This window comes from Phascolarctos cinereus, unplaced genomic scaffold (genome assembly GCF_003287225.1).
Source record: "Phascolarctos cinereus isolate Bilbo 61053 unplaced genomic scaffold, phaCin_HiC Scaffold_726;HRSCAF=1367, whole genome shotgun sequence".
NCBI classification, from domain to species: domain Eukaryota; kingdom Metazoa; phylum Chordata; class Mammalia; order Diprotodontia; family Phascolarctidae; genus Phascolarctos; species Phascolarctos cinereus.
The window spans coordinates 39,259,789-39,274,854 of record NW_027556098.1 but is presented as its reverse complement, the minus strand read 5'-3'; the positions used below and the strand labels follow the sequence as shown (position 1 = coordinate 39,274,854).

The window sequence follows — 15,066 nt, the reverse complement described above, 5'->3', positions numbered from 1 at the left end:
GAGAGAGGGGGGTGAATACATTATAGATTATTGCTCCCTATTGTTAGTTTATCGAGCTGTTACCTTGTTGGTGTTCTTGTTTTTCTTTTTAATCCTGTGGAAAATTATAGTTATTCTACCTCTAGCCAAAATTCCTCTTTGGCATTTTAAAAAAATAATTAGTGAGACATTTTCTCTGGTGTTAGCAGCCCAAGCGGAGGAACAGAAATGGCACCTCACAAGGGTAAGGAAAAGAAGGAACAGCAGGTCATCAGCCTTGAGAACGTGTTTGGTGCTCCCATATCTTTGCTTCCTTCAATGACACCTTTGTCCATGTGACTGATCTCTCTGGCAAAGAAACTATCTGCCAGGTGACTGGTGGGATGAAGGTCAAGGTTGACAGAGACAAATCTCCCTATGCTGCTATGTTGGCTGCTCAGGATGTTGCCCAGAGATGTAAAGAACAAGGTATCACTGTGCTTCACATCAAACTTTGGGCCACAGGGGGAAATAGGACTAAGACCCCTGACCCTGGCACACAGTCAGCCCTGAGAGCCCTGGCACATTCTGGAATGAAGATTGGGCAGATTGAGGATGTCACACCAATCCCCTCTGACAGTACTTGTAGAAAGGGTGGTCACCGTGGTCACCATCTGTGAATATTGTGTGCCAGATTATTTTTGTCAATAAATGTGTCACAATGATAAAAAAAAAAATTAGTGAGAACTAGAAGGAAGGTCTCATCCTCCACTTTGTTGGTCATGTGACACAAAATTCCCCATTTGCTACTTCTTGATATTTTATGAAGCATTACTGCTTCCCCCAACTTCCTCCTTTTACAAGGGAATTTAAATTCTAACCTTACCATTCTCTCAGATTCCATCTCTCTACTTGGCCCAAAAATCCCTGGCCAAGGTAATTTTAAAATCTTTATGTCTTCTTGCTGTGGTGGCTGATTTACATTGATTAAACTTCCTTGGGAAATGGTAATAGTCTATATTAATGTCTGTTCTCTCAGTATCTCTTAAGTGCACATCACCATTAAGTGCAAGGCAACGATATATAATGTAAATGGGCATTGCATTCTGAGTCACAGGATTTGATTTTGACTTTCAATTCTGCTGTTTACTATCTGTGTTACCTTGTACAACTGTCTTAAGCCCTCTGAGCCTTAATTTCCTCATCAGCAAAATGAGGGAACCGCAGCAGATTGTCACCAAAGTCCCTTTCATTTCTTAATCTATGATTGTATGATCTCATTTAGACTCTTTTGTTCTTGTTGTTCTGCCTCCAGAGAACCTGATATGAACATAAAGAAACAGTGAGAACTAAATTCCCATGGGAAATTTTTTTTCTATTCAGAGCAATGGTAAGAACCTGTTTAGTTTAAGATGCTTCCTCCTTGACTGTTCCATTTACAATTCTGCCACTGTGTGCACTAACAATACTTCCATCAGCCTTCTAACTTTGTGCCTCCTTATTTTTCTTGACTTTTTAATCATTCAGTTTGTATTTTGTGCTCTCAATCTAGTTGCAAAACTATAAAATTTTCAGCAATATTCCTCTTGCATGAAGAACATGGCTGTCTGACATGCTAGTATATCTATGGTTCTCCTGATATTTCCACAAGTAATTAAAAAATTCCTTGGCCAAGCCACAAAAATACATAGTACTGTGTTAATTCCTCTATAATTCTGATACTGAGCCCAAAATAGAGTATGCATTTTAACTCTTATTCTTCAGTCATCATCAGTCTGAGGCCTAACCTAGGCCCAGAGGACTTTTGAAAATTTTAATTAAAGGATTAAGCTTCTAGGATTAGGAAAAAAGGCAAAATTATGGTTTTCCAGTACATTCTTCTGAGATTGATCCCAACAAATGAAAATTTAATTTTCCCTGTCTTTATACAAGTTGTTCTATGTGAGCTGCTTAGAAACGTTGGTAGTTATTCTGATTTGAAGGTATGTCCTTTAGATGTTTCACAGAATCCCACAGTCTCTGAAGAGATCCTGGTTAAGTGAACTACTGGCGTCAATACCTCTTCTGTGTTGACCTCTGGTTATTGTCCAGGGATGGGAAGGTTCTGTTCAGTAATGAAGTACTGAAAAAATGTAAAATTTCAGATTATTTGAGGGCAGCAATTACTGTTTAATATTTTCTTGAAGGTCAAAGGAATTTCATTTTAAAGATGAAATTGCTTAGATAAGGTTTATGGTTGTTCAGTCATTTTAGTTGTACCTAGCTCTTTGTGACCACATTTGAGGTTTTCTGGGCAAAGATATTGGAGTGGTTTGCCATTTCTTTCTCCAGCTCATTTTACAGATGATGAAACTGAGGCAAACAGGGGTAAGTGACTTGCCCAGGGTTACACAGCTAGTAAGTGTCTGAGGTCAGATTTGAACTCAGGAAGATGAATCTTCTTGACACCAGGCCTAGCACTCTGATCCATCTATTTGCCTCTAGATACGGTCTGTCTTCTTTAAAAAATGTAGACTTGTATGCATAATTATAGGAGCACCTTTTAAGATGATTTTTAAAAAGTATAAAAAAATCAAAATTTAATGTTATATGCTTTGAGGAAACACTGAAATCAGTTCCAATAAACACAGCAGTTAGCAATGATCTTTTTCTTTCTGTTTCTTTTTTGTCATAGTTCTAATGCTATTGATAGAAATGACAAAAAGAAGAAATTAAAGACATAAATATTAGGTATCAGATTACAAATTCATCACTACTTGCAGACATGATTTCCATTGTTTACTTATATAGAGAGGCCTTGCCTATTGTGAGGGTTGTTCCCTGCCTTTAGCATGAAGAAACCATGACTCAAAGAGAGTCAGAATAGATATATCGAGCCTCTGTCAGGAAAAGAAGCAGGAAGTTGGAGATGAAGATGCTGTTCTCCACAGAGAGAGTGAGTACTAGGCTAGAATTATATCTGTCTGCTCCCTTAAATGTTTTATTAGTCCAGGGATGGGAGTTGCATATTCAAGGTAACTTCTGATTGCTCTTCATTATTGGGGGGGGCGGTGCAGAACTCCAAGCTTTATATCCAAGGCTTGACTCTTTTCCCATCAAACACCAGTTCCACAATGAACACACATAGCAATTAGGCTAGGAAACCCATTTATCCCAAATTGGTAGCAAAACAAATCAGAGAAGGTATGCTTAGGATAATATATACCACATGATATAGAGTGAAGGAGCTTTCTCATTGGGAGTGAGATAACTCAGCTTATGAGGGAGTGAGAGAGAGAGATAGACAGACAGAGAGAAAGAGACAGAGACAGACACAGAGAGAGAGGAAAGAGAGAGAGAAGAGAGAGAGAGAGAGAGAAAGAGAGAGAGAGAGAGAGAGGAGAGAGAGCCCTCAATCTCACCCAAGGGGAAATCCCTCAAAGTCTCTAGTATAGCAATCTGTGTAAATAAAGACAAGGGATATTTTCAGCTTCTCTCATATTGGCTTCTTTCCAGAATCTTTTCCTTCAGCAGCCAGAAGTAAGGGTGGCTTTGGTCACCTTCTATCTTGAAAATGGAAGCCAGAAACACCCAAAGCAACTTGAAGACTCAAGAGCACCCCTCTCTCCCACTCTCGCCAACTCAACCCTACCCCAAGCACATCATATTCTTCCTTTCCACCAATAAAGAAAGAATACCATACCAAAGGACTCTAGGACTGGAGTTACACTTGGAAAATCCTAGAAAATCAACAAAGAAATAGTTGAGAGTTAAATAAGTAGTAAATTATTTAAAAATAAATATCAGGTAAAAAATAAATCTACAAAATTGAAATATATAGATTTCTACATATGTGGATTTCAGTCAAATAAAAACATTAATTAAACATCTATGCTCCAAAAAAATGTACTTCTACATAGAAATATGTATGAACATTAAAATATATTTTGCATATGTTGTCATTTTCCTGTTCTATAAAGGAAGAGCAGAAAGGGAAATCTTATATGCAAGACATATGGGAGCCAATATAATAAGATATATTTGAGATTTATATAAATTCACTTACACTATGGTCTTTAAAGAATGACTTAAATAATTAGAAAGATAATAATTGCTAATAGATGGAACACACCAATATGACAAAAATAAAAATACTCTTATATGATTTAACTAATTTAATACTATACCAGTCAAATTACCACAGGGATAGTTTATAGCTCTTGACAAATAATAACAAAATTCATTTAAAGGAACTAAAGCTCTACATTCTGAAAGGAAATAATGAAAAATGGTAGAAATGAAGGGGGATGATTGCAATCTCAAATTATTTTACAAGCAGTAATCATCAAAATGAATTTATACTGATTAAAAAGAAATAGGAAAGCAGATCAGTGAAACAGACTTGATAAGCAAGCATAACAATTTAAGTCAGCAGCCTAGTGTTCAATCAGGTCAAGAATATACATTTATTGGGGAAGAAGTTTCTATCTGACAAGAACTATGGGTAAAACTGGAATGCAGTTTGGCAGACACTGCATTATACTATCATAATAAGCTCAAAATGGACATATTACCTGAATAGTAAAAGACACACAATGTTTTAAAAAAAATTAAATTTTAAAATATTTAAAAATGATATTAAGTGCATATTATAGTTATAGCTAAGGGATAAAATATTTTTAAAACATTTTTATTTATATATTTTATTTTTATGTTATTTAGATTTCCCTTGCATTTCTTTCCCTTTTATTCTCCCAAAGAGACATCCCTTATCACAAAGAAAAAGGAAAAAAATGACCAATGCATTGAAAAAACCTAACATTAAATGAAATTTTATACAGCAATGGATTCTTTCCCCCTCCCTCCTCACAGAGAAACAGGAAGAAGTATCTTCTCATATTGATTCTTTGCACCAAGATTTTTCTTAACAATTTAAAAACATTCATTTTAGGCTGTTTTCTGGTTTTTGTTCATTCCATTTAGATGGTTGTAGTCATCGTTTTCTTGACTCTGCTTACTTCACTTTGCATTAGTTCATTTAAGGCTTTCCATGCTCATCTGTAGTTGTCATGTTGGTCTTTTCTTATAGCCCAGTAATATTTCATCACATTTATGCACAATAAAGTGTTTGGCCACCCTCTAATTGATGTGGGGAAATTATTAACCAAAAATGAGAGGCAATTATAAAAAAAATGAGTAATATTAATTAAATGAATTTTTTAAAAAGCATTTTTATTAATTTGTCTTCATTATCCTCCCTCAATTAAGCAAATAATAATAATATTTTTTTAAAAAGGAAATAGAGCCCTGAATACATAAATACAAAGTCCAGCAAAACAAATTCCCAGAATAGCCATGTCTAAAAATGTGTCTCTCATGCAATTTACTTTCATCACTTCTGTAGGCTATGACTGGTATGTTTCATCTTCATTCTTTTGGACTTCTGGTGTACCATTTCACTGACCAGAGGTTTAAAGTCTTTCATAGCTGTTCTTGCAATAATATTGTTATTATTTTAGAGATTGTTCTTCTAGTTTTGCTCATTTCACTCTGCATAGGTCATGGAGGTCTTCTTAGTTTCCTCTAAAATTGCCTTTTTCATCATTTTTTATGGCACAATGATATTCTAGTGCATTCATATACCACAATTTGTTTAGCCATTCCCCAATAGTAGGGCATTCCCTTGGTTTCCAGTTTTTGGCTACCACAAAAAGAACTTCTGAAAATAAAATAACTGTTCCTTTTGTACATATAGATTCTTTTTCACTTTCTTTAATTTCTTTGGCCTAGATGTTGGGTCAAAAGGTGTGCAGTTTCAAATTTATTTCCAGAATGTCTGACCAATTCACAACTCCACTAATAGAATATGAGTTCATCTGTTTTCCCATAGCCTTTTCAACATTTGCCACTTTCATCTTTTGTCACCTTTGCAAATTAATAGATGTGAGGCAAAACCTCAAAGTTGCTTTTCTGCATTTCTTTAAGTATTAGTGATTTAGATCATTTATCATATGATTATTGATAGCTTGGATCTCTGTCAGAAAACTGTGCTGATATAGCCCATTTATGTGTTGATCTTAAAATTATAAGTTTATATAATTATATCTAATTATGTTTTGATCTTAAGAATTTGAATTAGTTCCTTATATATCTTGGCTACAAGACCTTTGTCAGAGAAACTTCTGCAGTGATTCTTTTTTTCTCAGTGATTTGTTTCTCTTTTAATTTTTACTATATTAGATTTATTTATATAAACTTTTTTATATAATCAGAATTGTTTATTTTATCTCATGTAATCCTCTACATCATTTATTTAGTTAATGCCCCATCTGTAGATATGAAAGCAATTTTTCCCTTTCTCCTCTAATTTGTTTATGATGAGAATTTTTATATCTAGGTCATATATTCACTTGCTGTTTATCTTGGTGTGTAGTGGTAGGTATTGATCTAACTCTAATTTCTGCCAGGCAACTGGTCACTTTTCCCAGCAACTTTTGTAAATAATGATTACTTCCTGGAGTTTTGTGATTATCAAGTACCATGCTACCGTGTTTATCTGCTTCTAAATGTGTACCTAATTTTCACCATTAATCAATCTCTTTTTCTGTCTCTCTCATCTCTCTTTGTCTCTGTCTGTCTACCTCTGTCTATATATTTCCAGGTTTAACCTTTGGGGAGTCTCTTAAACCAGGGTATTTCCTCATGGTGCTTGGAGTTTTTGTTAATTTGTTTATGGTGGAGTTGTTGGGAGGGGGTGTGACTTGAGTCAAACTCTGCAACTGAATGATACGGATAGATCAGAATAATTTCCTTTAAGAGACTGTGGGTTACTGAACTCTGCCTGGGTCCCTTTTGTCATAGGGCTGTAGTATCTCTCCTTGTAGGCTCTGCCTAGGGCACTTCCTCCTCTATTCTCTTCTTCCCCTTTCAAAGCTCAGGGAATATCCCTGTGCTGGGCTTATATCACAGGCTACTTTTTTTAGAATCAGAGATGGAATGGTATGATCTTCATGACAGAGAGTGATCAGAGTAAGGGCAGGAGTTGGGTCAGGAGGACTGTTTAAAAACTACAAAGGCTTTTTGGCCTGGAGTCAGGAAGACTCATCTTCCTGAGTTCAAATCTGGCCTCAGACACTTACTAGCTGTGTGATTCTGAGCAAGTCACTTAACCCTGCTTGTCTTTGTTCCTTATCTATAAAAGGAGCTAAAAAAGGAAATGGCAAACCACTCCAATATCTTTGCCAAGAAAACCCCAAATGGGGTCAGAAAGAGTGGGACATGGCCAAAATGACTGAACAACAACAACAAAAAAGCAAAACTACAAATCACATAGAAATTAAATCAAAAGTGGAGCTCAAACCTTCAGGAACTTTAACTGTATGAGGTATATGGGGTGAATTAAGAAGGAATAAATAAGAGTACAGGCTGTAAACCAGAAAAAAGAGGCTAAAATATTCATGACTTTTAATCCAGGAATCTTAAGCTTATAGTCTAAGGTGATTAAAAGCAAAAAGAAAAGTTCCCTCACAATCAAAATATTCATAGCAGTGTTTGTCTTGTGGCAAAATATGATTTGAAACAAAGTAGATGTCCATGGATTGTAGAATTTCAAAAGAAATTGTGGTACATGAATATAATGGCATATGCCAAATTTCAGATGAATAAAAATAATGTAAAGAAACATAAGAAATATGTAAATTGATGCAGAATGAAGTAAGCAGAATCAGGAAAATTGTATACAGAATGACTGCAATAGTATAAATGGAAAAAAAAACACCAAGAAATGGAATTGAATGGTATGTGATAATGACCGGCCTTAGCCTCAGTGATAGGGAACTTTTGTTGTCATTTGTAATATTAAAGAATTGCCCAGATTATTCTCAGAGGGTAACTTACCCAGAGGTAGGACTTGAACCCAGGACTTCCATTATCTCAGAATCACTGTCCATTCCCTGCACTACACTGCCTTAATACTTCTCTGGGGTCAGAGAAGCTGAGAAAATAACACCACTCCCTTCTCTCCTTGTAAGATCAGAGGATCAAAAGATTAGAATATTGTTCAAAATATCAGATGTAGCTGAAGTGTTGATTGGTTTGCTGAATGTTTTTTAAAATCTTTCTTTTAAAATATTTATTATAAGGGCTGGTTACATGGGTAAGGGAGGAAGGATGGAATATATTTGGAAATGAAGGTGATGTGAAAACAAAAGATTTAATGAGATTAAAGATGAAAATTAAAATTAAAGAAATAGTTAAATAACAAAATGATAGCAAAGAAGAATTTGAAAAGTCAAAAAGGAAAGTTAATGGTTTAGAATAGAAACTGGAAAAATTTAACAAAGCACTCGACACCCTGAAAAATAAAATGGTGGAAAACACAAAAATGAAGAAATGCAGAAAGAAAAAATAGAGCAAGTCTAAAGACTATATATACAATTTGAATAGTATTTGAAGTCTCTACCACCCAAAGCACATGAATTAGAATGCACACTTCTGTCTCAGTATCACAGTTCTGGTTACCCATTAAAACTAACAAAAAACTCCAAGGAATTGGAATGCCACTTTCTAGAAATTATATATGAAAATTACTAGGAACTTCCAGTTTGTCACCTAGAAACATAATCACTGCTTCTTGAGCTGGGTGAGTCTTCAGGGGTAAATAGTTGTAAGATACTATAAAACAGCAAAAGAATATTTCAAATATCCAGACTCCTATTGGACTCTGGCCAAAGCAAAAGGAATAGCAATTTCTTTATTTGCCTTAAAACTTTGAAAAGGTAGAGTAATCAAATAGGGATAATATAATTCTAGATCTGATTCCAACCAAAAAAAGACAAACTGATTGCTGGAGTTAAAGTGATGAGAACCTTGGCAGAAATGACCACTCATATTTAAATTTGGGATAGAAAAGGCAAGGAAATCTGGGGACAGTCTGATATACACACTAGAATTGGGGCTTAACTCCAAGAGATTTTAAGCAAAGACTGGATAACAATTTGTTGAAGATGCTAAAAAAGGATTCATACTTTTAAAATGTATGGCTATAATAAAATTTATCACTCTTCAGCTGAAGATCTAATAGTAAGAAAAAATGGCAGACTATGAAAATGTCACAATTAGGAAAATAGTAACTAGAGAAATTCGGAGATCCATAAATGAACTTCCAAGGAAAAATACTCTGGCCTTGAAGTATTTATAAATGAGTTTTATGAAACAAGTTATTAGTATGATGCATACATGGTTCATAAAAAAGAAAGCACTTGAGAAAACTCCTATGAGACAAATATATGAATTATAACCAAATTAGCAAGGAATAAAGCAGAGAAAGGGAATTATAAGAAAATACAACTAATAATTGATTTAAAAATAAATCAATAAAATATTATTTAAAAGGCTGTAGAATAATAGAAAAAATAATTTATTATGATTAACTTTGATTTATACTAGGAATGCAAGGATAGACAGACATAAATAGATAATTGATTAATTGATTACTATGTATTGAAATTAGGTGTTGCAGTAGATATAGCACAAGACATGGAATTAGAAATGAGTGCAAATCCAGCCTCACATCCTTACTAGGTGTGTTACTTTGGGCAAATGACCTAACCTCAAAAAACTATAAATAGTTTTGTAAATCCTTAGAGTTTATTTTGCTTACAAATAATCTCTCCCTTAATCTGCCCTCCTTTATTTTCCCTTTTTTTTTTTGGCTAGGCAGTGGAGTTAAGTGACTTGCCCAAGGTCACACAGCTAATAAGTGTCAAGTGTCTGAGGTCATATTTGAACTCAAGTCCTCCTGACTCTGAGGCTGGAGCTTTATCCACTGTACCACCTAGCTGCCCCCCAATCTGCCCTCCTTCTAATTACCTCCTATTTCCCTGTTGAGGGAAATTCGCTCTCCCTCCCTCTCTCTCTCTCTCTCTCTCTCTCTCTCTCTCTCTCTCTCACTCTCACTTTCTCTCTTCTTTCCTCCCTTTGGCCATGTTAGAAAAGACTGAAGTTCAGGTATCAGCCACTCCCCATATCCTTTCCCCCTTTTTTGTATAAATATTTGCTTGCATACTCTGTTATATGAAATAATTTTTTGCTAACATTTCTTTCCTCCCTCCCATCCCTATTGTATTGATTTTTTCCTTCTCTTTCTGTTCTCTTTTTAAATATAAATTTGTTTATTTTTAGTTTTTAACATTCACTTCCACAAGTTTCTGAGTTCCAAATTTTCACCCCATCTCCCCCCCTCCCTCCACCCCAAGATGGCATGCATTCTGAATATCCTTTCCCCTAGTCTGTCCTCTCTTCTATCTCTCTCCCCTTCTCTTATCCCCTTCCCCTTCTATTTTCCTGTAGGGCAGGACAGACTTCTGTACCCCATTTCCTTTATTTCTTATTTCCCAGTAGCATGTGAAAACATTTTTTAAAAAAACATATGTTTTTAAAACTTTAGGTTTCAAATTTTCTGTCTTCCTCCCTCCCCACCCACCCTCACTGAAAAGGCAAGGAACTCAATATAGATTGTATGTGTGCAGTTATGCAAAACACGTCCATAGTAGACATGTTGGGAAAAACTAACTCTATTTCCCTTAATCCTATCCTGCCCTCCCATTTATTCTATTCTTTCTTTTGACCCTGTCCCTCCTCAGAAGTATTTGCTTCTGATTACCCCCTTTCCCAATCTGCTTTCCTCTCTATCATCCCCCTGTTCTCTTGTCCCCTTCTGCCCCTATTTTCCTGTAGGGCAAGACAGATTTCCATACCCAATTGAATATATATGTTATTCCATCCTTAAGCCAAATCCTATGAGAATAAGATTCACTCATTCCCTCTCACCTTTCCACTGCAAGAGACTTTTCTGTTTTTTTTGTGAGATAATTTACCCCATTCTACCTCTCCCTTTCTTCTTCTCTGAGTATAATCCTCTCTCATCCCTTAATTTTATTCTCCAGATATAACCCCTTAATCTTCAGCTCAACCCGTGCCCTCCATCTATCTATCTACATATACATACATATGATTTTTTTCCTCCAACTACCCTGATACTGACAAAGGTCTAATGAGTTATAAATATCATCTTTCCATGCAGAAATGTAAACAATTCAATCTTAATAAGTATCTTGTGATTTCTCTTTCCTGTTTACCCCTTCATGTTCCACTTGAGTCCTGTATTTGAAAGTAAAATTTTCTATTCAGCTCTGGTCTTTTCATCAAGAATGCTTGAAAGTCCTCTATTTCACTGAATGACCATTTTTTTTTTCCCTGAAGGATTATATTCAGTTTTGCTGGGTAGGTGATTCTTGGTTGTAATCCTGTCTCCTTTGTCTTCTGGAATATTATATTCCATGCCCTGCGGTTCTTTAATGTAGAAGTTGCTAAATCTTGTGTTATCCTGATTGTGTTCCCACAGTACTTGAATTGTTTCCTTCTGGCAGCTTGTAATATTTTCTCCTTGACCTGGGAACTCTAGAATTTGGCTATTATATTCCTAGGAGTTTTCCTTTGGGGATCTCTTTCAGGAGGAGATCTGTGGATTCTTTCAATTTCTATTTTGCCCTCTGGTTCTACTATATCAGGGCAGTTTTCCTTGATAATTTCTTGAAAGATGATGTCTAGGCTCTTTGTTTGATCATGGGTTTCAGATAGTCCAATAATTTTTAAATACTCTCTCATGGATCTGTTTTCCAGGTCAGTTGTTTTTCTAATGAGATATTTCACGTCGTTTTCTAATTTTTCATTCTTTTGGATTTGTTCTACTGTGTCATGATTTCTCATAAAGTCACTATCTTCCAATTGCTCTATTCTAATTTTTAAGGGGAGTATTTTCTTCAGTAATCTTTTGGACTTCCTTTTCCATTTGGCCAATTTTTCTTTTTAGGGCATTTTTCTCCTCATTGGCTTTTTGGACCTCTTTTGCCATTTGGGTTAGGCTATTTTTTAAGGTGTTATTTTCTTCAGTATTTTTTTGGGTCTCCTTTAGCAAGCTGTTGACTTGTTTTAAATGATTTTCTTGTATCACTCTCATTTCTCTTCCCAATTTTTCCTCTACTTCCCTTATTTGCTTCTCAAAATCCCTTTTGAGCTCTTCCAAGGCCTGGGACTTTCTTGGAAGCTTTGGATGTAGGAGCTTTGACTTTGTTGTTTTCTTCTGGTTGTATATTTTGATCTTTTTTTCACCAAAGTAAGATAATATAGTCTGACTCTTTTTGTGCTGCTTGCTCATGATCCCGGCAAATTACTTGAGTTTTAAACTCTTTGTTAAGGTATGAATCTGCTTCCAATGCGGAGAATGTACTGTCCCAAGCTTCAGGGGGTTTGTACAGCTGTTTTCAGAGATACTTGTAGGGCCCTGTAAATTTTCAATTCTTCCAAGGTGGTATGAAAAGGGGTAAGGTGTTTACTCCTTTCCTGGCCTGCCACTACAAGTACTCCTTTCTGTCCTGTAACTGTGAGGAAGGGCTTCTCTCCCCAATCACTACAAGCTCCACCAAGCCAGCGCTCCTCCTCACCCCAGCACTGCTGCCCAGAACTGTGGCCCAGACCCAAACGTGGGCAAAGCAAGAGATTTCTGCCTCAGCACTGGCAAAGAGATCCTTGCAGTCCCTCTCTGATCAGCCACTGGATTCCCCCTCAGTCTGTGGGCCGGAAGCTCAGGAAGCAGCTGCCCCCCCCACCCAGGGCCACGCTCTTGGGGAATGGAGCTGAAACCCTGCCTTCCTCTCTGAGCACCAACAGAAACCGACTTTTCCCACTGACCTTCTAAGTTGTCTTTGGCATTCATGGATTGAGGAGTCTGGAAACCACCACAGCTGCCCAGATTCAGTCCTCTGAGGCCTGCTCCAGGTTTGCTGAGGCCTGCGTGCCCACGCCACGCTGTGTTGCACTCCCAGCCTGGCGCGATACACCTTTCTGATCAATACTCCAGGTTGTCTTGGGCTGGAAATTTGTTTCACTCTGTCTTTTTTTGGGTTCTGCTGCTTCAGAATTTGTTTAGAGCCATTTTTTATGAGTATTTGCAGGGGTTTGGAGGAGAGCTCAAGCAAGTCACTGCTTTCACTCTGCCATCTTGGCTCCGCCTCCTCTTTCTGTTCTTCTTTTAAGGTCATCAAGACATAACAGAAGAATTTTCAGGCATTCTGGGACTCTCTCTATGTTCCCTGATGATGATGGGGTTCTGAAGGTATGCATTTATTATCTCCCTCTATTAGAATATAAGCAGCTTATCCTTGTTTAGTTCTTTATCATTGTTAATTTGTGTTTACTTTTTTTTTTCTCTTGAGAGATCTGGGGAGATTTCTTTTAAGATTTCTTGAAATATGATGTCCAAGCTTTTTGTTTTTGTCTTTTGGTCATTTGTTTAGGTATTCCAATGATTGTCCCAATTTTCTTCTCATCAATTTTTCTAGGTTGCTTGTGCTTACTGAGATAACTTACATTGCAGAAAGGATACAATGTTAGCCTTGAGCCAGAAAGAACTGGGTTTAAGTTCAGCTAGCTGAACTTAAAGCTTAAGTTTGGCAGTCTATAGGTGGCTGTCACATAATGGCTCTCTGAACTTGGGAAGTCATTTAACCACTGGTTAATGAATTCTTTAAGACTATATTTTTCAGAGAAGTTGCCAACCTGCATTTGTAGAGGGTATTTCTTCACCTGGGAATTCCTTATGAAATCACAGGTCTTTGTCCCTGTCCTTAACCTTAATAACACTTGCAACACTCAGAGTTTTCCTAGTAATTATAGGAATAAAGCAGGGAAGATATTTGTCCACTATTGTCCATCATAGTTCTAGAAATGTTAATCGTAGCAATGAGACAAAAGAAATTAAGTGTATAAATAACAGCAAAAACCAGAAGAGTACAAAATTATTCCTATTTGCTGACAACACAAGGTTTTACTTATAAAACTTTAAAGAAACAGCAGAGACACTGAGACTCTTAATTTGAGTAAAGTATTAAGGTGCAAAAAAAATCAGAAAACTAATTTGCATTTCTATATAGCAATGTCATAAGAGCAATATCCTAAGCCTTTTCTCCCAATAAAGTTAGGCTAGTTTTCCATAGAAAGGTATTGAAGGGTCAAGATGGGAGAAGAGAAGGAAAGAGTGTGGCTTAGATCTCCTCCACCACTACAGGACTCAACCCCAATCCCGACATGATTCCCTTTCCACCACTAAGAAATCATGCTGATCTTGATCCCTTGAGTAGAGGGGACCTTAGATTTAACTATCAAGATGAAGTGAATGGCTTCAATGCATGGTTTTGAAGATAAAAACTAAAATCCTTCACTAAGAGGGAAAAAAAGGAGGTGATGCTTATTACTCTTGTGGAAGAAAAGATGTTATCACAGCAAGAGGGGTGAATCAATTATGGAGTAAAGAAAATTTCTCCTCTCCCTCATCTTTCCCCTACAGAAAAAGGTCACTATTAGATCCAATGCACCAGAAGATTGTTGATATGACCCCAACAGGTATGATGGGATAGGTTCTTAAGAGGATTCTTCAGGATTTGTTAGAGCTGAAGGGTTCTTAGTGTCCTGATGTTAAATTTCACTATTACACTTTTATTAGCACCCTTCAAGCTGTCCATCAGTTGTTTTTTATCAATCCCATATTTCAGGTGCCTCTTCTATTTCATAGCTCTATATGGAGAAAGTGTCATTACCTACTGAACACCTAGTAGCATGGCAGGCTCTACAAATGTTTTTCCCTTTCCCAGAGTGCCTATTTTCACTGGCAGCCATATTTTCATAAGCCTCCTTCTCAGATTTCACAAACTGATCAACTTAACTTGTATATGTGGAAGGGAAGACCCATTGCTAAAATATGAAGTCATTCAAATCAGGGCCCACCCAGAAGATCCAGTTGCCCCTGAGACAGGCTGGGCATGGGGTTTGGCAAGCTATAAGTAGTTGCATAAATTTGATCTTTCAAACCTGTTTCCTTCAGGAATTTTCACTCCTTCCTTTGAAGATTCCCACTGGGGACCCTACTGCAATGGCAATTCTTTTAAAGACTAGGCAGGAATAATGGGACAACAGCATCCCTTGTCTAGATACTCTAATAAATTTAGTTGAATATAAAAGTACAGAGTTATTCAGTTGCAGAGAGTGGTTCGTCATTGATTCCAATAGACCACA

The 15,066-nt window shown here is 36.5% G+C and overlaps 1 pseudogene; it reads left to right on the top strand.

The window, feature by feature from the left end:
- Positions 1 to 207: 207 nt before the first annotated feature.
- Positions 208 to 638, top strand: LOC110200854 (small ribosomal subunit protein uS11 pseudogene; annotated as a pseudogene).
- The last annotated feature ends 14,428 nt before the right edge of the window (positions 639 to 15,066 follow it).